Genomic DNA, 20,524 nt, shown 5'->3' on the forward strand with positions numbered 1-20,524 from the left:
GAACAATAAGGAAGTGAAACTGGTAAATTCCATGAAGGAATACATTATCAGTTTGGAAAAGATAGATGATCAAGATAGATCACGATCATTATGTATTAGTATGGCAAAATGAAGACTGAAATATTTGTACAATATTACAGTAAATAATTAATAACAGATTTCGTGTTAATAAAATGATAAAAAATATTAAATTTAGGTTTAATATTTTAAGCATTTAAAAAAGATGGAACAGAAAACTGTGATAGGCTTTGATCTTTGAGTATTAGACGGTACGATAAGTATCGTTTTCGAAAAAAGAGTATTAATAATTCTTCATCAAAGCGAAGAACATTTTCATAAAAAATTACGAACAGAATATCTCGATTCTGCAATCTACTGTAAACAAGATAAGTATCGATAATGAATAAATCTTGACATTGAATTTTATTCAAAAAGTTACAGTGATATCAAATAATCCGTAATGACATTTATTACTCCAATCATATCAGTCAACTACTACCTACCGCGTAATACGCGATCGATTTTCAAACGCACCCCCCTCCCTCCCCCCACCAAATAGAGTTTCCAGTGTAATTCTGTTATTCTTGAATCTTCGGCTTGTTTTTCATTTTTTAGCTCACTTTAAAATTTCTTCTGGCTTCAATTGTGCTACGATTTAAAGTTTTCCGTGTATACGTTTAGGACGTTACTGCGTGCGGAAATAGTACAGAAGGCCTCTAATTATACCGTCTACAATATTATTTATAGACTTTGAACCATATAGTACGTAAGTATGTAATTGTATATCTGTCGTGGTTCATTTTATCCTTCTCTGTTGCGTGAACCAGCGGTTAGGAGCGACACTAAATCAAGTGGGAATGAAACTCGTTGAAACAACGCTAGACATGGTAACGGATCCATGACTGTGCTTCTGTTATTATCAACGCCAGTAACGGTTAAACCTATTGCATGTGTGTAAGTTGGAAGTTACGTACATAACTTATGCACACCCGTTGTGTGTTTCGCGATCCCATATTTCTTTTAATTTGAATTTTATGAAACTTTTTGTTCGATAATTGATGTGCCATATTACATCCGTCACATTCAATGTTATATGGTGTAATTTCTTCAGTTGTGGTGTTATGTAAGTTACGAGGTCATTCCTGTGTTTGGACATGTGTTTGGAATGTAGTGTGTATCTTTCTCTTCGTATGTACATAGTGAGTAGAGACTGTCTGTCTTTCGCTAGAAGAATATTCTGCATATAGTTATTTACTGTTCTTGATATTTGATTTTGGAAATTTAATTTTCGCTTTGCTTGTATCTTCGAGCGTAAGGTGAAATTTGTACAGACATATTTAGTAATTTGTTAATCGTACTGTTCGAAATTATTGTGTGTGTGAATATTTCGGTGAATATAAACTACGAAAACCTGTCCTTGATTTTTTATGGTAACAAAGCAGTCTTTTCAGAAGAAACAATATTCATAAATCAGTCCCTTCGCAAAAAGCAAATTCTACGAATCTCGTTAGAAGAAACCGGTTGATGAAACTACGTGCCCCTTCAGGAGAGGTCTAATTTATAGAGGTAGCTTGCAAGAAAAAACCAATCTCACAAAAAGCTTGAGCATTCTTAATTAATCCTCTTTAGAATTCAATTACATTTATGCCTTTTGTAAATATTAATTCTAAAATAACGATGCTAACATTTCTAACCTACAGAGTATCAACAAATAACATAACGCAATTCCCCATTTCAATTAAATATGAAAAATATACTAAAGTCGATCCAAGATCAAACCCGGTAAAACAAACGACAAATTTACCTGAAAAATCCACTGAATTCGTTTCAATACATCCGTTATTTAAATTGCAAAAATCAGTTGTGTTTCAACGTCAATTTTTAACACCGTCCATATATCGCAATTTTAGTACGCGACAAGACGACAATACAATTCATTTCAACACCATTGAAAAGTATGGCTGGCTTCGGACAACCGGTTTCCGGCGTGGCGCCACTATGCTTTGGAGAAACAAGGAAATACATATGTATGCACCTTGCTTTTTGTGAGACAGAAGAACTCTGTGTCTCTGTTCTACCAACGTCGACGATTGTTGCGACGATTTGCCGCAAACCTAAATGGAGTTCGATCAATGGCAACGCGAGCACGTGGTCCTCGATGTTCGCGATCGGAAAATCGTGTTTTCCAAACTATTTTTAGTTTCGCCGGTTCCACTGTCAATCAACGTTTCTTCCTTCGGTTCCGTTTCTCTTCGATTCTCTCCTTTTTTATTGGCAAACACGTGTCACCGAGTATCGTGTTCGTCTTCGCTAAGCAAGCTTCTATATCAGCGATACGCGAGCCGGTTTCCCCTTCATATTTGTACAAGACTTCGTGAACATCGGACATTTTTCTCCTCTCTTTTCGAATAAGAAAATCCTATCGTTGTTTAACTAACAATTGCATTTCTTTAAATGGAAATGTGGTCGTGTCTCCTTTATATTTTCAATTAGCCAGGGAATTTAGGTTTATTGCCGTGGAAACTTGATCGGTCGTTTACGTAAGGATCTGCGACTCTGCTTCATCTTCGAGGAAAATTTCATCGAATACAATCGTTTCACTCAATGATTGGATCAGTCGAAAGGGAGATTCCGTGACTGCCTGTATAAATATTGATCATAGTGTCTCTTGAAGGGAAGCTGTACCAATCTTGTTGATTTAACTACTGATCCTACTTTATCCTCGAGAAAAATTACTTACTTTGATTGTTTGACCATTAATTTTAGCGTTTCTTCGAGGGAAACAGTGTTGATCGCTCGAGTCTGCTTCTTTCTCAAGGTAAATTGTATTTACTATTTACTCGATCAGCTATTTTATTTTCTTTTCCCGGAGAAACCTTGTTTCTCGCCTGTTTGACCATCCGCGCTATTTCTTCTTTGAGATAAACTGCAGCGATTATTCGTGTAATCAACAAATCTACTTTTTCTTTCTTTACGAAGGAAATCGTGTGTTTAAAGAAATCTCGCTTGTTTAGTCATTGATTCCGCTAACTTTTCCAAATAAATCGTCAATCATTCGCTCGATTGCCAATTCTAATTTTGCTTCGAAGCAAACTGCGTTGATTATTCGTATAACCTTTTTAATAGAAACTGTTTTTCGCCTATTTTATCGCCAATTTCCTTTTCAAAATAACATGTATTAATTATTCGTTTAATCGCAGATTTTATTTTATTTTATTTCTATTTCTATTTCGTTTTATCATCGATTTTCCGCCGTCTTCAAAGAAACCCACGTAAATTACTTTAATTGCTTTTTCAAACTAATTTTATTTCTTTACTTTTAAATTAAGAAGCAGCAACGAAAATGCTACAATAACGGAAAAATTCTTCGGTTATCTCCACAAAGAACACGAAGGTATCGAACTTAGTGTATTGAGACATTTTGTTCGTTGGAAGTTAGTCGACGACATTTGGAACGGAAAGATACATTTGACATGATTTAGTGTGACGTTGAGAGAGAAAAATGGTTTGATCGAGGGTGCCCTTAATTACTAATTTCATAACTTGCTGTTAATCGATCTGACAGTGATATTAGTAGATGTGGTTGGTAGTGCCTGATTAATCGTGATCGATATTTTGAACAAAGAGCAACGAGAAACGATCAGTTTGGAGTTTCACTTTGACGTCGTGAGACTATCGTTAATTAGACATAGAAGAATCGTTTGGTGACAGATAAGGGTTTCAACTTCTGTATTCATTTTCTTCTATAGACTGAATTTAATTTTTCGCTTTGATAATCGTTTATAAAAGAGAAGCGATAATTATTAATTCTACCTAAGAATGTTACTAATAAATTAGGAAAAAGAAATTTTGATTGGATTCTTGATAATGAGTGAAAATTAATTTAAAAGATTGTATTTGGAATTTTGAGAATCGATCGAGTCCTCAGTTTCAGTGCAATGTAACGTTATCAGTCGCGTGAGTTTGGCTCATATGTGATTTATGTGCAAGCTAAATGTTTCCAACAAATTGTAGCATATTGATTTCTCAAAGTCCTGTATCAAATGTCTTGTAATTATAAGCAATTGTTTCGTTTGGACGATCAAGGGTAATATACTCTATTTTTGATTTTAAAAATGTCGCCATTTGTGTAGACGTACACACGCAAGTATTTATTATGTAGACACGATGGCTCGTAGCACGAACGTTTCTCGTTGTCGTATTTTCCAAACAGGTCAGTTATTTCGAGCACTCGACCACTTTCTCGCTCCTGACAATGACACTAGTCATTCTAATCGATGTCTCGAAATCGATGGTTTTTCTGTCAGCTGTTTCGTTTCCGTGTTTATTCTATATGATAATATTGTTTCACGTATTCGCTTAAATTTAATTGGCAAATGATTAATTTCCCTGAATCCATTTTCAAGTAAACATATCAGTTTAACCTTTTGCTCTATCTGATACGAAAATGAACAATTTGATATAAAAATTTTGCGAAAGATCGATATATTATTTTACTTTTAACTTGGAAATCGTTCTTTTAATTTTTCAATATCTAATTAACCACCTCAGTCCCTAAGACCGTCTGTTTTAACGAATGGTAAATAATCAAATAATTGCGTTGATACATCAGAAGTACCATCTTCTTATATCCCTGATATTAGTGTTAAAACAGGTTTGAAAAACCTTCAATTATTTCATTTATTCTTAGCCTTCGATGGCTTAAAATTTTCTCGGTTATTTTCCAATAGAGTTCAATATATTGATCGAAAACTTAGTTTAGTTAAGCACTGTAACCGGAAGTCACCCTTAAGTCGCCGGGTAAGAGAATTACGAGTAATAAACAAACAATATTAATCAGAAAATTATTCCATTCAATTTTTCTCCTGCATTTAATTAAATATGACAGAGTCAACAAACTTTCCTTCGGTTCTTCTATCTCATTTGCAAATCTATAATATCGATATCCAAACGATAACTCGAACACCATTAACCAGTACTCGAGGCTATTTCTTTCGTCGAAACTTTCCTCAGACATGTAGATATCACGTTGACATCGCCGCGTATACCGAATCAGCCCTTTTTAAAGATGATCTCGCGAGCGTGGTTCGTATGCAATTCAATTTGAACGAGTCGCGTGTCACGATTCACTTGACTCCCGGCACAGTAATTGGCCGGCACTCGAGCAAACACTTACACTTAATTTAACGTTTAACCGAATCGAAAACAAAGCGAACAGTTGCCGGACTTCGCTCGTTCTTTCAGTTCATTTCCGAACGTCTTTCGATCAGCATATCGGGTCTCCTCTTTCATCTCCGTTGCCTTTCAAAATCTAAAATCATAATTGAGACTTTGCTGCTCGAACTATGGAAGGGGAAAACGTGAATGACGGGTAAGATTGTTCCTGCGTTCTGTCAGAAAATAATTTCCTGTTTGTGGGAGAGGAAAGGAGCATTGTAATTGGAATCACAGAATGTGAAACATCAAAGGAACTGCCGAATGACATTTATTTCAAAGACTAGAAGACTGAAAACTTTGTTATACGACTTTTATACTGCTACGCCTGGAAATCAAGGATGGATTCTGTTTCAGCGAAATGAAGGACGAGAAGAGTAACTCTATATTGCCCACTGAAGCGACTCGATTGAGACCAAGATTGGAAAGTTTCGATGATGTTCTGCCGTATGTCGGTGACTACGGGAGATATCAATGGCTGTTGTTATTGTCGTTACTACCTTATGGCGCGACGTACGCGTTTCTGTATTTCTCGCAATTTTTCATTACGATTATTCCCACGGAACACTGGTGCAGGATAGACGAATTAGTAAACTCGAATTTCACCGAAGAAGAGAGGTAAGTATGTATAATGAAGGAAAGACAGAAAAGGAGATATACGTAGCAACGAAAGCTCCTTTAAACTTTGAACGATATTTTTGATTGTTCGTAGAAAGTGACTTTAAAATATTGTGAAAAATATGCGAGATATCGAGATTTCTGGAATTTCTCGAATTTTCGAACATTTCGAAAATTATTAGAAAATATTGTAGAAAAATTTCACGATAAGATACAAGATATTTTTGGATTACTCTGTCTGGACTTTGGTTCTTATTTTAATAATTAAAATGATCAATCATCTATCGTATGGGGTGTTTAGGATTAAGATAGCGATTCCAGTGACGAACGTTTATCCTTATTACGAACAATGTCAACGGAAGGACGTAAACTTCACAGAGCTGTTGAAGAGCGATAAGAGCCTGAGCTCATCGGGTTTCCAAACAAACAAAACGATAAAATGTACTCAATGAGAGTATAATTTTACGCAGATTCCATATCCTAGTATAGGAACTGAGGTGAAGTATTCACATCGTTGTCTGAATCGCATGCTTCGAAATTCTTACACTTCTGCTGCGTTCTTTGGGTCATTTCCGATCTACTCTAACCTTGTTATAGTAAATTTCTTAAGTTTAAAGAAAGTATAAGACGATAATTGTTAGTACGGATAATTCCTCGTTCCGATTTTACGCGAACGTTTTTTTCAGAGCATAAAGAACTCTTTCATTCATCGAACTGCGAGCAGAATCGAAGACCGTGTCGTGTAAAATTTAGGTAAAAATAAGGAACTTGTTAATTTCCGAAAAGGAGATTAAGTTCTTTTTATTTTTTTACTCAATTTATACAATTTTTTCGGTTCGCGATGATACACTTTCGATGCTTGGATTAGTTAAGAATTTCTTTATTAGACTGACTGGATGATTTTGAAGGGAGCATTTATATTCTTCCATTCGTTGGAGTGGGAGAAGGTTTTGTTTATACTTAGTGTAAAATTCGGAGAACGGCTGGAGTGATCGAATGCCACTCAGGCGGCTGAGAACGGGTGCTGACCGGACGGTCACACGCGATAAGGCGTTCGGAATTTCGGTTTGTTATATACAGTTGCTCGAATTTCGTCTGTGACATTCCCCCCTTCTTAGATTGAACTTGATCCCTCAAGTTTTCTTCAGAAGATTTTTGTGGAATCGGACTTGACGTGGCTTGAAAATTACAGCTGATTCCTCCTCTTCATCTGAGTGGTATGTGTTGGTTGGAATATAGATGTTGGGTGTTGAGCCCAGGGTGAGTGGTACTGGTGGGGCTGTCGCATTGTGGCTGTTGATTACAGTTTCATTTCGGCAGCAAAATAAATTGATACATAATTTGTTCGGTATACATTTCCTGATGCATTTGAATACCCCTATTTTGTTTAATCCATATATACCTAGTATGCCTAATGCTATGTACCCTAATATCTGGAGCGTGGTTAGTCCCCAATACTGTATATTTTTAATTCTGTGTTCGAAATTAAGAGTTTCTATCTCGTCGCCTATTTTATCGATCGTTGTTTTATAGCCTTGTAAATTATCTATTATTTTCGGTGCTCGCTCGAGTTTATCTAATAGATGAGTGAAACTATCGTTTGTTTTGAGCGCTAGGGTTTTTGTTTTGATTTCGTATATGACTTCGTTTTTTGTTTCGCCTATACGCATGTGTTCGTCTTTGTACAATATATCGCAAGAAGTGTTAGCTCTTATGATGGAAGGCTTGTCAAGTTTTTGTAAGGTATGTTTCGTTTGGCAAATTGTGTCTATTTCTATCGGATTTGCTGGTATCGCAATGTAACAGTTGCTAGTTTTGAGCGGTATAAAGCTAATGTCTTCAATCTTAAGTACAGTTATTTGACAATGTTCAATGTGTGGTTTGAAATTTATTATTTCGCTGCGACAATCGGTTCTTGAATTTCTGTCATGGATAGGTAGTGTTTGTTTGCATATAGTGGTTCCGGCTCGATTCTTACAAAGTTTGTTGATATACTCGATATCAGCGTTTATAAATGAAAGACCTGAAGTTAAATATATCTGATGTTCGACTACTGGAGCCAAAAATACTCCATTTCTTTTACTCGGGATAGGATATACTTGTAATATGTTCCATTCTGTGTTAGAGACTAAAGGTACTATGATCTTGAAAAATATTTCGTCATCTATTGTGAAGATTTTAAGATCACTGATGTCGAGTATGAATTGAAAATGTTCGGTTTTGGCAGAAATCGCGGTGTTGTACATCTAGCTACCTATTGTCTTGGCGTAATTTTCTATGAATTCATTGGGGTCAAGTATTTGTGGACTAATTATTCCTTGTTTGCCTAATATCATGACGTTAAGTATTTCATCTAATTGGAAGTGTAAAGTTTGCATCGCGGTGTCGACTTTCATGATCATCTTAAGCATAGATCTATCGATATTTGCCCGCTGTTGTAATTTTAATATATCACTATATGATCTCTCTAAGTGGTTTAGGTTTTCTGAGTTTACAATTTTTCTAATAAGTGCTGTTTGATTAGCTATTATGGTCTTGATTTTATTATTATCATCGAATAGTTTGTCCGTATTTTTGTTTATGAGCGTAAGATCATCATCGTCGAGAGTCCCGAACAGACTTTTCGATACGGAACCTATGATGTTAAGCAAACCTCGTGTGCTCCGGGTATGTGTTAACGCTTTCAAGTGTTTTGCGAGTTGTTTTAGGTTATTGATGCGATTTTGTAATCCGCCTAACTCTTCGACGTATTGTTTGCTGATTGCACGTGAGTCTATTGTTAATTTATATGATTCTATTGCGCTTATCTGTTCGTATATGTCGCTAGTGTCTAATCCTACTATTACATTGGCAGTGTCGCTGTATAAATATCCTTTTCCTATGTTTTCTACGAATACAGAGTTTCCTTCTAATGGTGTAATATTTATCTGCGCGGATACTATTCCGGCAAAGAGGAGCGTCGACCTGGAAAGTAAGGTTTTAAACGATTACCGTGTATCTTTTTGTCTTGAATCAGATAGTATGGAGTACATGCTTTATCAATCGTGTACGGTCCTAACCATTCCACATCAAGTTTATGCCTTTTATGATCGTTATGTATTAAAACGGAGCCTCCTTCTTTGAAAACTGATTGAGGTTTTATACTTTTACGTTCTTGATCGCGCTGATATCGCTGTTTACTTTTGATCAATGTTTCGCGAGCGTGTCGGAGTCTAGAGTCCCATTCCTTTTTGTGGAACGTGACTTCGTCTGCGTATGTGCGTTGGGGATTCTTGGATATTGTGGAGGGAAGATTGGCTTGGTGTCCGAATGTGAGTTCGGATGGCGTGTAACCAGTAGAGTCGTGTATCATTGTGTTATATGCAAGGCATACAAAGTTAAGTTGATCGTCCCATTCTTCATCCGAATTTCGCTGTATCGATTTTAACATGTCTGTTATTACTGCGTGTGTCCGTTCTAACGATCCGTTATTTTGTGGGTGGAAGGATGTCGTTTTGATATGTTTGATTTTGAACGCGTCTTCGTACTGTTGCATTAAACTAGATATAAAATTCTGTCCGCGGTCAGTTAATATCTTTTTTGGAGCGGAAAAGATGTAAATGTAATGATTCAAGAGTGCGTTCCAAATTGTTTCCGTTTGCTGAGGTTTTAGTGGTACGAGTATTAAGTATTTTGTCAATTCGTCATGTATGGATAGAATATACTGATTGCCTTTTTTCGTCTTTTTCAGTGGGCCAATAAGTCCATAGCAATTTTATCGTTTGGTTCGAGGGGTGTGTCGGTGATACAAGGTTCTTCGCGCGGTCTGATACGTGTAGTTTTAGATGTTTGGCAGGTGTCGCATGGTTCTATATGTTGTTGTATACGTTTCATCAAATCTGGTACTCTGTGCCGTTCACGAATGCGGTCGTATGTCTTTTGTATACCGGGGTGTCCTACTAAATCGTGATTTTCTTTCAATAATTCGTCTATTTCTTCGTCGCTATATGTTTGAATTGGTTCCCATGCAAAATTTAATTCTTTTACGGTGTCGTTCAGGAATAGTAAAATTTGTTTGATCGCGTTCTTTTCGGTCTTTGTGAAACTGTCGTCGCCTATACCTATCTTTTCGTTTATATGAATAATTTCGTTTAATTTAGTTAACCATTCGATTCTGTCGTAATTTCCTAGCTCTGCTTTGGATAATTGATAGAAAGATTTACGGTTCGGAGTCATTTTGAGAATTTTGGGTAACGCGTCGGTAGATTTTTCCCAATCGTGATCTTTTTTATCGAGTTCTATGTTCAAATTTTCGCGTCGTCTGCTCAGAACATGTATTCTAGATAGTGCGTCGGCTGCAGTATTATCTTTTCCTTTCGTGTGTTCTATGTCGTATTCGTATTCTTCTAGTTTTAGTCGCCATCTCATCAAGCGTGATAAGGGGTCTTTGCAATTCTGTAACCATTTTAGTGCTTGGTGATCGGTTCGGATGAGGAATTTCCGTCCTAACAGATATTGTCGGAGGCGTTTCACGGCCCATACTATTGCTAAAAGTTCTTTTTCTGTAGTGGAATAGTTTCGTTCCGGTGGGTTTAGAGTTCGCGAGATATAACAACATGGATGTCCGTCCTGTGATAAGATTGCACCTATACCTTCGTTACTGGCGTCAGTCGTTAATGTGAATGGTTTCGCAAAGTCTGCGAATTTTAGTACGGGTGATGAACAGAGTTTATTTTTTAATGTCTGGAATGCTTCCTGGGTTTTATCTGTCCAATGAAATGGTGTCTCCTTTTTTGTAAGTTCGGTCAATGGTTTCGCGATCTTAGAAAAGTTTCTGATGAACTTACGGTAATTACCTGCTAGTCCTAAGAACGATTTGATGTCTGTGGGATTACGTGGCTGTTTGAAATTGCTAACGGCTTCTAATTTTTGGGATTTGGCTTTACACCTTCGGCGGTTACTATATGTCCAAGATATTCTAATTCTGGTTTGAGAAATTCGCATTTGTCCGGCTGTATTTTGAGTCCGAGTTCGCGTAGGCGTTGCAATACTATCGCGAGGTTGCTATTGTGCTCTTCAATCGACTGCCCGAATATTATAATGTCGTCTAAATATACGAAGCAATGTTTATTTATGAGTCCTCTTAGCGCGGTATCCATCATGCGTTGAAATGTTGCAGGTGCATTCTTTAAACCGAATGGCATCCTATTGTAATGATAGTGTCCTTGTGGTGTGGAGAATGCTGTGTACTCTTTAGAGTCTATGTCCATTGGGATTTGGTGGAATCCGGAGGATAAATCGGGGGCTGAGAAGAATTTTGCGTTGCCTAGTTGGGATAGTATGTCGTCTATGTCAGGTAATGGATATGCGTCCTGGTCAGTTAGTTCATTTATTTTTCTGAAGTCTATTGCAATTCGCCATTTCTGTTTCCCTGAGGCGTCTGCCTTTTTTGGTACTACCCAGACTGGTGAATTGTAAGGAGAATCAGATGGTTCTATAATGTTCTTTTGTAGCATTTCGTCCATTTGTCGTTTGATTTCTTCTTTATTGCATTCAGGCGGTCGGTAAGATTTTGTGTTAATGATTTTATTTTCTTTTAACGTTATTGTGTGTTTAGCAAGATTAGTGCATGGTAATAAGTCGGTCTCTAGATTGAATACGTCGAGGTAGAACAGCAATATCTTTTCGATTGGTTCACGGAGGGTTTTCTCTATATGCAAAAGTCTAACTAAATCTTTAAACGTGGAGACTTGATCATACGTATTTGAATTTTCGATAAAATTAGTCATTTTGGCTGGGCACTCACCACCATTGATAAAGCATATCGTTGTCGGGTTTCCTTCCAGGTAGACTGTTTTTGACACTGCTTGTTTTGGAGGTACGTCGTTTTCCTGTTGCAATAAAAGTACATTATTGTCAAGTTTTAATTGTTGATTCGAGAGTTCAAGTTTGAATTTAGATAGGGCTGGCAAACCGAGTATGCCGTCTTCTATAATTGGAAAGTTGTCTTCTACCACAAAAAATTCTAGAGTTTTGCCAAATAGTTTTATCAAAGCGTGTTCGTTGGTTTCAAATTTAGAGTGTCCCATCGAGAATTTCCGTTCTTTTGTTATTCTTGGTCGTAATACGCATCTTCGCTTGAGTATATTGATTCCTGCTGCGCTGTCAATGAGGAATTTATGTCGCTGTCCGTCGGATCGTAAAAGTACTGTGGGTAGTCTTCCCGTTGTGGCGTTAATTCGTAGGTCTGGTCTGTTGGTTTCTCTATTTCTTCCTTGTGTGTCTCGAGATTGTGGACTGCTGGTGGTCTCGGAAATTGGCTGGGTGTTCGAAAATTTTTACATTGACTGGAGACATGTCCGGTTTGGTTGCATTTGAAGCATTTTAATTGTGTCCTTTGGGCAAGTGGTATTTGTTCGGTTTGTCGGAAGCTTCTTGGCATTGGATTGGGTGTTGGAGTTGGTTTTGTAGTGATCGGATTAGGATTATTGGTTGTTAGTCGTTGCTGCTCAGGGAGTCGTAATCGTTCTATTGGTTTTGGTCGTCGATTTCGATCTTCCCTGAAGAATCGCTCGATGTCGGTGGCTGTCTTTTCGGCTTCAAGGATATTGTATGGTGGATTGGCGAGTAGTAATTGTCCTATTTCGCCTTTCAGGCCTCGGATAAAATCGATCACGGAGTCTTTTAAAATCCTGTCGTTCATAGCTCGTCTAGTAATTTCGTCGCGGTATTCGTTCGTTATACTGTATTGTAACTTATTGAGTGCTCTGCGGAACCTGATGATATAACTTTGCACACTTTCGTCGTGACGCTGTCTCGTTTCGCGTAGCTGGTCTTGATGTTCTCTAACAGAGTCTTGGGTGGCTACGTTTCGTCTTAGGGCATCATACAGGTGTCCGTATTCGTATATCGGTATATTGCAGATGGCCATTGCGGCTTTACCCGCGATTTTCCCGATTTTGATCATTTTTAATAGTAGCGTGGGTTCGCTACACATGGCTGGTAATTCGCGTACTTCGCGTATGAATTCTTCTACTCCGATATTGTCTTCGCCGTTTAATTGCGGAATACATACTATCGCGTCTTTGGCCCGTAAGCTCGGAGAGGCGAATTGCGGTGGACGGTCTTCGCAAGAGGGATGGTTGCCTTCTTCTGTTCGAATTGGAACGCATGGTGGGGAAGTTCTATCTCTCGCGGCAACAGATTCGTCCATAGTAATAAGGGAGCCTAGTTCTGTAGTAGCGTCGCGTCCTATTTTTATTTTAGAGATATTTTTGTCTAATAGTTCTATTTCCGCTGCACGCTTCTTATTTTCACTGTCGGCCGCTCGTTGTGTCTCTTCTACACGTTGCGCAAGAATTTCAATTTGTTTTTGTATCACGTCGAGTATGGCACGAATCGAATTGTCCGTACCTCCGTTTGTAGAAACGGTTTCAATAGTTTCGACTTTGTCTTTTCGTGATGTGGGCATGATTCTAATTGAGCTTAATGAGTCTGAACTACTGTTGCTATTTGGACTCGAAGCGCTTGAGAAACTGGGTTTTCTCACACGGTATCGTGAAAATGAATCCAGATTTTTCAGCTTACCGTAGTAGCTATGACCGTTGAGGGGTCTCAGGGATGTTTCCTCTCTGGCTGGTTCTAGATTCCGAATCTTATTCGTAGGCTTGCTCTGCGCTGACCGTAGTCCTCTCGTTTAGTTTCACCGTAGTGGAACGTTGCTGCAGGGCTTCGTAGTAGCAAAGATTCGCACTGGGTCCGTTGATCCTTCGATCTTCAATGATGCGCGTACGCCGAAATCGTAATTTCGTTTGCACTGAAGTGAATAGATCCTGGCATGGATCGCCAAAAATGTCGTGTAAAATTAAGGTAAAAATAAGGAACTTGTTAATTTCCGAAAAGGAGATTAAGTTCTTTTTACTTTTTTTCCTCAATTTATACAATTTTTTCGGTTCGCGATGATACACTTTCGATACTTGGATTAGTTAAGAATTTTTTTATTAGACTGACTGGATGATTTTGAAGGGAGCATTTATATTCTTCCATTCGTTGGAGTGGGAGAAGGTTTTGTTTATACTTAGTGCAAAATTCGGAGAACGGCTGGAGTGATCGAATGCCACTCAGGCGGCTGAGAACGGGTGCTGACCGGACGGTCACACGCGATAAGGCGTTCGGAATTTCGGTTTGTTATATACAGTTGCTCGAATTTCGTCTGTGACAACCGCAGCAGGATTAAAATTATATTCTGAAAAATATGAATCTGGTTTTTCGCTGACTAACTCTTAACCTTGGTGATTAGCTAGATTGGGTATGCGACCGAGAATACCTCGTATCAACGGCGCAGGCCATCTTCTTCTGCGGATCCATCATCGGTGGTTTTCTAGTCGGTTGGATCGCCGATCACAAGGGTCGTATCCCAGCTTTAATGTTCTGCAATGGTATCGCCCTTTTTGCCTCCATTTTCACTGCCAGCGCAAATAGTTTTTGGTCATTCGCCGTCTGTAGGTTTCTCACTGGACTGGCGTTCGATAACTGTATCAACATTCCTCTGATTATCGGTAAGCCTTCTACGAAGTAGAAAGTGCGAGAGGTTCGACCGATAAGCCAATGTTTCAGTCACGCGAGAGATAACGTTAGTATGAAGTCAGTGTTTCTATTACGTGAAAGATGATGTTGCGTGAGAAATTTTTGATGAATTGTTCCTCGAAGATAATTTTGACGTTGCTGTACTCGATTGAACTATACGGTTCGAGTTCTTGATTCAAGAGCTTTTGCCACCACCAGAGATGAATATATTGATTTTGTTATTGTTAAAGATCGTTTCATCGATTTTCATGTCGTCGAGGATAGTTATATCTTGATATTCTTAAATCGAGTTATACAAGGTGGTTGGTAACTGGTGGTACAAGCGGAAAGAAGTCGAAAATATAGAATACAAATTTTCTTTTTTAATTCTTCCATCGAGACAACGATCTATAGTGAGATCCGTTATAACGAGACGCGATAAAGTGCACGCGTATCGAGCGAAAATTCAAAGTCGATTTTCTCGAAAACAAAGTCTCGAACGAAAAATTTTTATTCTATATTTTCGACTTCTTTTTTCGCGTAGAATCACTCCCTTTCCGCTTGTACCACCAGTTACCAACCACTCTGTATATTCGTTCGAAATGAAAATTATCACAAAATTTTCAACACGTAATTCGTTTAAATACGTTAGAAGCAAAACACGTGCATTATGTAGCGCTTTTTGTTATACGGACCAGCTCAAACTCGGAACATTCACGTTTGCAGAGTAAACGGATTAATTTAAAATCGGAATTATATTTATAATCTTACAATTATCCTACAATTATGTTGATGGTATCGTTCATTCGGCTCGTCATCAATTGCTCCATATTAATAATAACCGGTTTCACTCGATAGATCTTCCATGTTCTATTACTGCAACATAAAGAATAATCGTCGTTAAGTATCTTGATATAATAATCAGTTATTCCGAGAGTCATCGACGATCAATTATCCCACAGTTCTCGAATATATGGCTGTTTCGAAACGAACGTTGGTCGTGAATATCGCCTTTGGCGTATACTTCGCAGTGGCCAGTACAATTTTACCATGGATAGCCTATTATATCGCGAACTGGAGATATTTTACTTACGTTACTGCCATACCGCTGTTATCTGTCGCTATCACACCGTGGATTCTTCCCGAGAGCGCCCGGTAAGTAAACTCCTAATCGTTCGATTATTCGAATTCTCAACTTGCGCTTTGAGATTTATGCAAATTTACTTATCGATCCATATCACTCGTATTTGCTCTGTTCAAGCTGGTACGTTTCCAACGGGATGATGGACAAGGTTGTTGAGAAACTACGGAGAACAGCTAGGATCAATCGCAGAAATCCAGACTCGCGTATTTGCGATATATTCGTCGTAAGTTCGATCAAATAGAATTCTAGAAAGCTTACGCGAAATCATACGGTACAGTACTTGAATCTGTGCTGACAGATATATTTGATTCACGTCGAAAACACACAGACTCGCGAATGTATTTTAACATGCATAGACAGGTTTTAAAAATGAAACGCGATGAAAAATGAAATATGAAATGAAACTTGACTGTCGCGATTCCATTGTGGTATTATATCGATCTCGTACAAAATTTGAAGTAAATCTGGGAATTTATATAGAAATTATAAAATATTTACAATTTACAAGTACAATCGGAGATAAAAATAAGCTACTATAGTTAATGGAAATAGATGTGAAGAAAGTATAATCAAATTAGTATCAGCCTCATATACTTGAGTTTTATTTATTATATTTCCTTCTAATAATATGCAGATAGTTCAGCAAATGATTGAAATGAATTTTTACATTTTCTCCACTAATCCACTTAGTTTTGTTCCCGACTGTATTTCGGATCAGAAAAGTATTTAATCAACCAACCACCCATTATATTAATAAATCTCGATATCAAAAGCCATGCCGACTAATTCCATAAAACAGAATGCAAAGTGCCACTGTTCGTGCTATCTATTAATGACGAATAAAATGAAAATAAAATTTCTTTTCAGTGTGTTATGAATTTTGAACTGTGTAAGGGCTAAAGGCACGACTCGTATTATATCTTTCGTTAATTATTCTCGAAATAAATTCTTGCAGAGTAACATGGAGGCACCGGACAAAATTCAAGAATCAGCGACGCTGCTCGATCTGTTCAAAACGCCACGGTTGGCGAGAAACACTATTCTTCTAGTTGCATTCTGGCAAGTATAAGATACGAGTTCATGTTGCGAGAAAACCTTCATAAATAACCGATACAATCTTGTAGGTGTTTCACCCTGATCTCGTTCGACGGTCACGTGTATTCATTAAAACTTATCCAGAGCTCGGTGTTCGTGTCGTTCTCGATCGCCTGTGCCACAGAACTTCCAGCTGGGTTATTACTCGCCCTGTTGCTCGACCGATGGGGTCGTAGACTCTGCGGATTTCTCACGATGGCAATGACCTGTGTACTCAGTATCGCTGAACTTATGCTGCATTCCAGTAAATATATCGATCTGTTTATTAAAGTAAAATTAAAACGATTATAATGACGTATTATTGAGAAAAATCTGAAATTAAGTTGATGATGAATGTAAAAGAATTTTGGCAACTTCGAAGGTATTAATCTTGGAAAATAATTATTTTGATGGAACTAGAATTTAGGAATTATTGGGAATTAATTTAGTGGCGAAATTGAAAGAGGTGTGCACATTTTAGAAGGAATAATTTTCTATATGTTGGTTTTCTATAATTTGGAGATTTATAGAAGTTTAAAGTTTGTGTGAAATTTTAATTTGATTTTGATTAAGCTTCGATCGGACTATATTTTTAATTAAACTTACAATCAAGTATTGTGTACCCAGGATTAATTTTGTATTTTTTAATTTATTCCCCAGTGCTCGCGAAATTAGTAATGTCAATATTGTCGCGATTCTGTCTGAACATGGCAGCCAATGTTGGTCTTCAGTATGCAGCAGAACTTCTGCCCACGCCAGTCAGATCGCAGGGCGTATCTTTCATTCATATTTTCGGAATAGTTGCACACTCTTTGGCGCCATATATCGCTGACTCGGTAAATAAATATTTATACTACTATTGTTGTTACAACATTTTTGAAACACCGCTAAGTACATCCACGTTCAACTTCTCTTTAATTTATTCCAAAAGATACAATAAGCGCTATTAGAAATTATGAAAAAGTTCTCATGTAAATTTTCTCATGAAAATGTAAAATAGTTTTTTTCTTACCTTAAAACAAGTTGTTTCCTGAAGAAGTTAAATATTATAAAAATCTGATCAAAATATTTCTCACTTTCTAGAAAGCCCGTTTTGGAAGTTGCAACCAACGCTTTTCTTTAACTGATCTTTAATCAAAAAATTGAAATTTAAAATAAAAAATGATGGAATAACTTAAGATATGAAACTATATTGGTTGAAACTTTCTAATGAAACTTTTTAAATGAGAAATACTTTGACCAGATTTTCATGGTATTTAACCTTTGCTCATATAAATTAATATTTGTTCATTAGGCTGCAATTTGGGAGGGATTTCCAATGCTCATTATCAGCACGGTGTCCTTTTTTGGCGCTGCACTGGTTTTGTTCCTGCCGGAAACTGTCGGCCAGAATCTTCCTCAGACTATCAAGCAAGGCAAAGAATTCGGAAGGGACCAACATTTCTGGTCGTTGCCTTGCTACCATAAGACTCACTTCAATGGACATCAACACTATCACTCCTGTGAACGATAATTATCTGATTTTTAATAATAATTCAATTAAAAAACACGAAGGAGGATTCGTGTTTTTTTAGAAGTAACAATATTACAAGCGGATCAGTCTGACGATTTTTGTACGAGAAAAAATCGGAACATATTATTTTTTTATTCTCCTACATTAATTTTTATTTTTACCGTTTACGTTTAAGAATTTGTAAGCCTTAATTATAAAAAGAGCGAGCTTAGAAATCGTGTTCCTATATAATTTTTATTATTATCTTTTAAGAGCTTTTATAATTTTAATGCTAATTTTCACTTGCGTTACGCACGTTCGAATCGTTCAGCGGTTGGTGCTAATTTGATATTCAAAGATATTACGTAGAATAATATCGAAAATGTTACGTAATTAATAATTACGTAATTTATTAATTACGTAAATAATAAATTAGGGAGATTTAAATTTTTGATTCCTTTAATGTTTTTAACATTTTTCACTGGAATATATTGGACAAAATCTTATTTAAAAAAATAGTACGTTTAGATAATTTGTCTTTGTGAAAAGAAACAGTTTTATATCTTTTGAACGATTATCCACGTATTTTTAACGATTATTTATCTATTCGTTATATTTTTTTGTACGATTTTAAATAACGTACAATATTAATAAAATCCAAGCTTGAAGACTTTTTAAATTAAATTTGTTATAATTTCTTCAGCACCAACTGCTGGACTTTTATTTATCTAAAACGAGTTGTGCGTACATTTAAAAAAAAAATAACTCTAATTGACTGTTTCTATGGTTTAGGAAGAAGAAAAAAGAAAGGAAGGAATATTGTAAGCAAATCGTGCCATCGTATGACGATCAGTGTTCGTCGTTGTGCCAATAACAACGCAATCAATCTGAAGAAACCTATTCATAGTATTCATAATCATCACTCACGTATACATACGCGTATACACTCACGTCCATAAGATTGATTCACCGAATAAAACTTCCATAAACCTTAATATAAGAAACAATTCTACTTTTTATTTGCACACACATCGACGAATCCCCCGAACAAAAATAAACTGCTAAATATCTCTATAATTAAATACATTAATGCTCGATGATCCTCGTTCATCATTATACGTATAATCTAACTCCATCCTATAATTAGGAGTTCTACGATAACGATCACTTATGTTACAATGTATTAACCCTTAACAGCCGAACTTAATTATAATTAATTATAGAAAATGAAATGCTTCATTATACGGATATTTGAAGTAATATTCTGTATTATACAGGGTGTCTGGTAATTGATACTGTGATAACCAGTGGTTAGTTAATGTGGTTAATAACCAGTGGTTAGTTAATGTGGTTAATAACCAGTGGTACAGGATAATACTATGTGAAAGGATCTGTTGAAAATATAGAACGAGAGATTTTCGTACGACGTTCGAGAGAATGAAATTCTGAAGCTTTGTCAACTCGTGTTCACACGACATTCACGAAACATATTCAAAATTTATTTTCTCGAAAATACGAAGAATCATCAGTTACGAAACACTCTGTACTATATCACATTATTATATCACTATCGTATTGATAAGAAATGTCGATATTATAACTCCTTAAGACTCCCTTAATATTTATTTGCGATTCAGCTTAATATGTATTGGCCCTGTGTAATTTCAAGATTAAAAATATAAAAGAATTCATTCCTGATTGCGATATCGTACGTGATTTACAAAATCATCGACCGTCAAGGGTTAAATGAGAATTCTCTCGTCCAGAATTATTTTCCAGACGATCGAATTATTATCCATTGTATCACGAGGATCGAACTAACTTGTAGCCTTGAACAATTATGTACAGTTGAATCTCTAGCGTAGGAATATTTCAAAGAATCTCAAGTTTTGAGGAACGATAGCTGATACTTGCAACGAACAATAGTATGTCTTTTTAATCGGTAACTGAAAGCAGGGGCTAGTCTCATAAGTACGCGAATGATTCTAACGATCGAATGATTCTAGTTGCTAGAATCATTGTTTAAAGGTGGTATAACGGAGATTGTGCGCTTAAGACAAACAGGTCGGAGGATCGAAAGGAACGAGATTAGAAATATTCGCGTCTCTTCACGAATCAGAATTTTACTATTTCTAATTGAACACGTGACGGAGTTTCGATCTGTTTCAAGTAACATTTAAACCTGAGTGTTACGCCGGGCGACTCTCTGCCTGGCCCAGGTCACACACCGCGGGCCAGACGGACGCCAGATATCCGCTCTTCCGTACGGCGTACCCTCAATAGCCTTAAGCATCCATCATAAACCCGAGTCACTTGCCTGCTAAGGTCCTTCAAACAAACATCTGTTTCCGAGGAATTTCTCGAGACTATTGTCTACCACGGCTTAACTAAGGAAAGTTGGTTTTTCGCACGTACGCTGCAACTGTCCTCCCACTAAC

General features: G+C 37.0%; 1 pseudogene; it reads left to right on the top strand.

The window, feature by feature from the left end:
- Positions 1–756: 756 nt before the first annotated feature.
- Positions 757–18,174, top strand: LOC117240540 (annotated as a pseudogene).
- The last annotated feature ends 2,350 nt before the right edge of the window (positions 18,175–20,524 follow it).

The sequence above is a fragment of the Bombus vosnesenskii genome, unplaced genomic scaffold, assembly GCF_011952255.1.
Source record: "Bombus vosnesenskii isolate JDL3184/JDL3185 unplaced genomic scaffold, Bvos_JDL3184-5_v1.1 scf7180000014765, whole genome shotgun sequence".
Lineage (NCBI taxonomy): Eukaryota > Metazoa > Arthropoda > Insecta > Hymenoptera > Apidae > Bombus > Bombus vosnesenskii.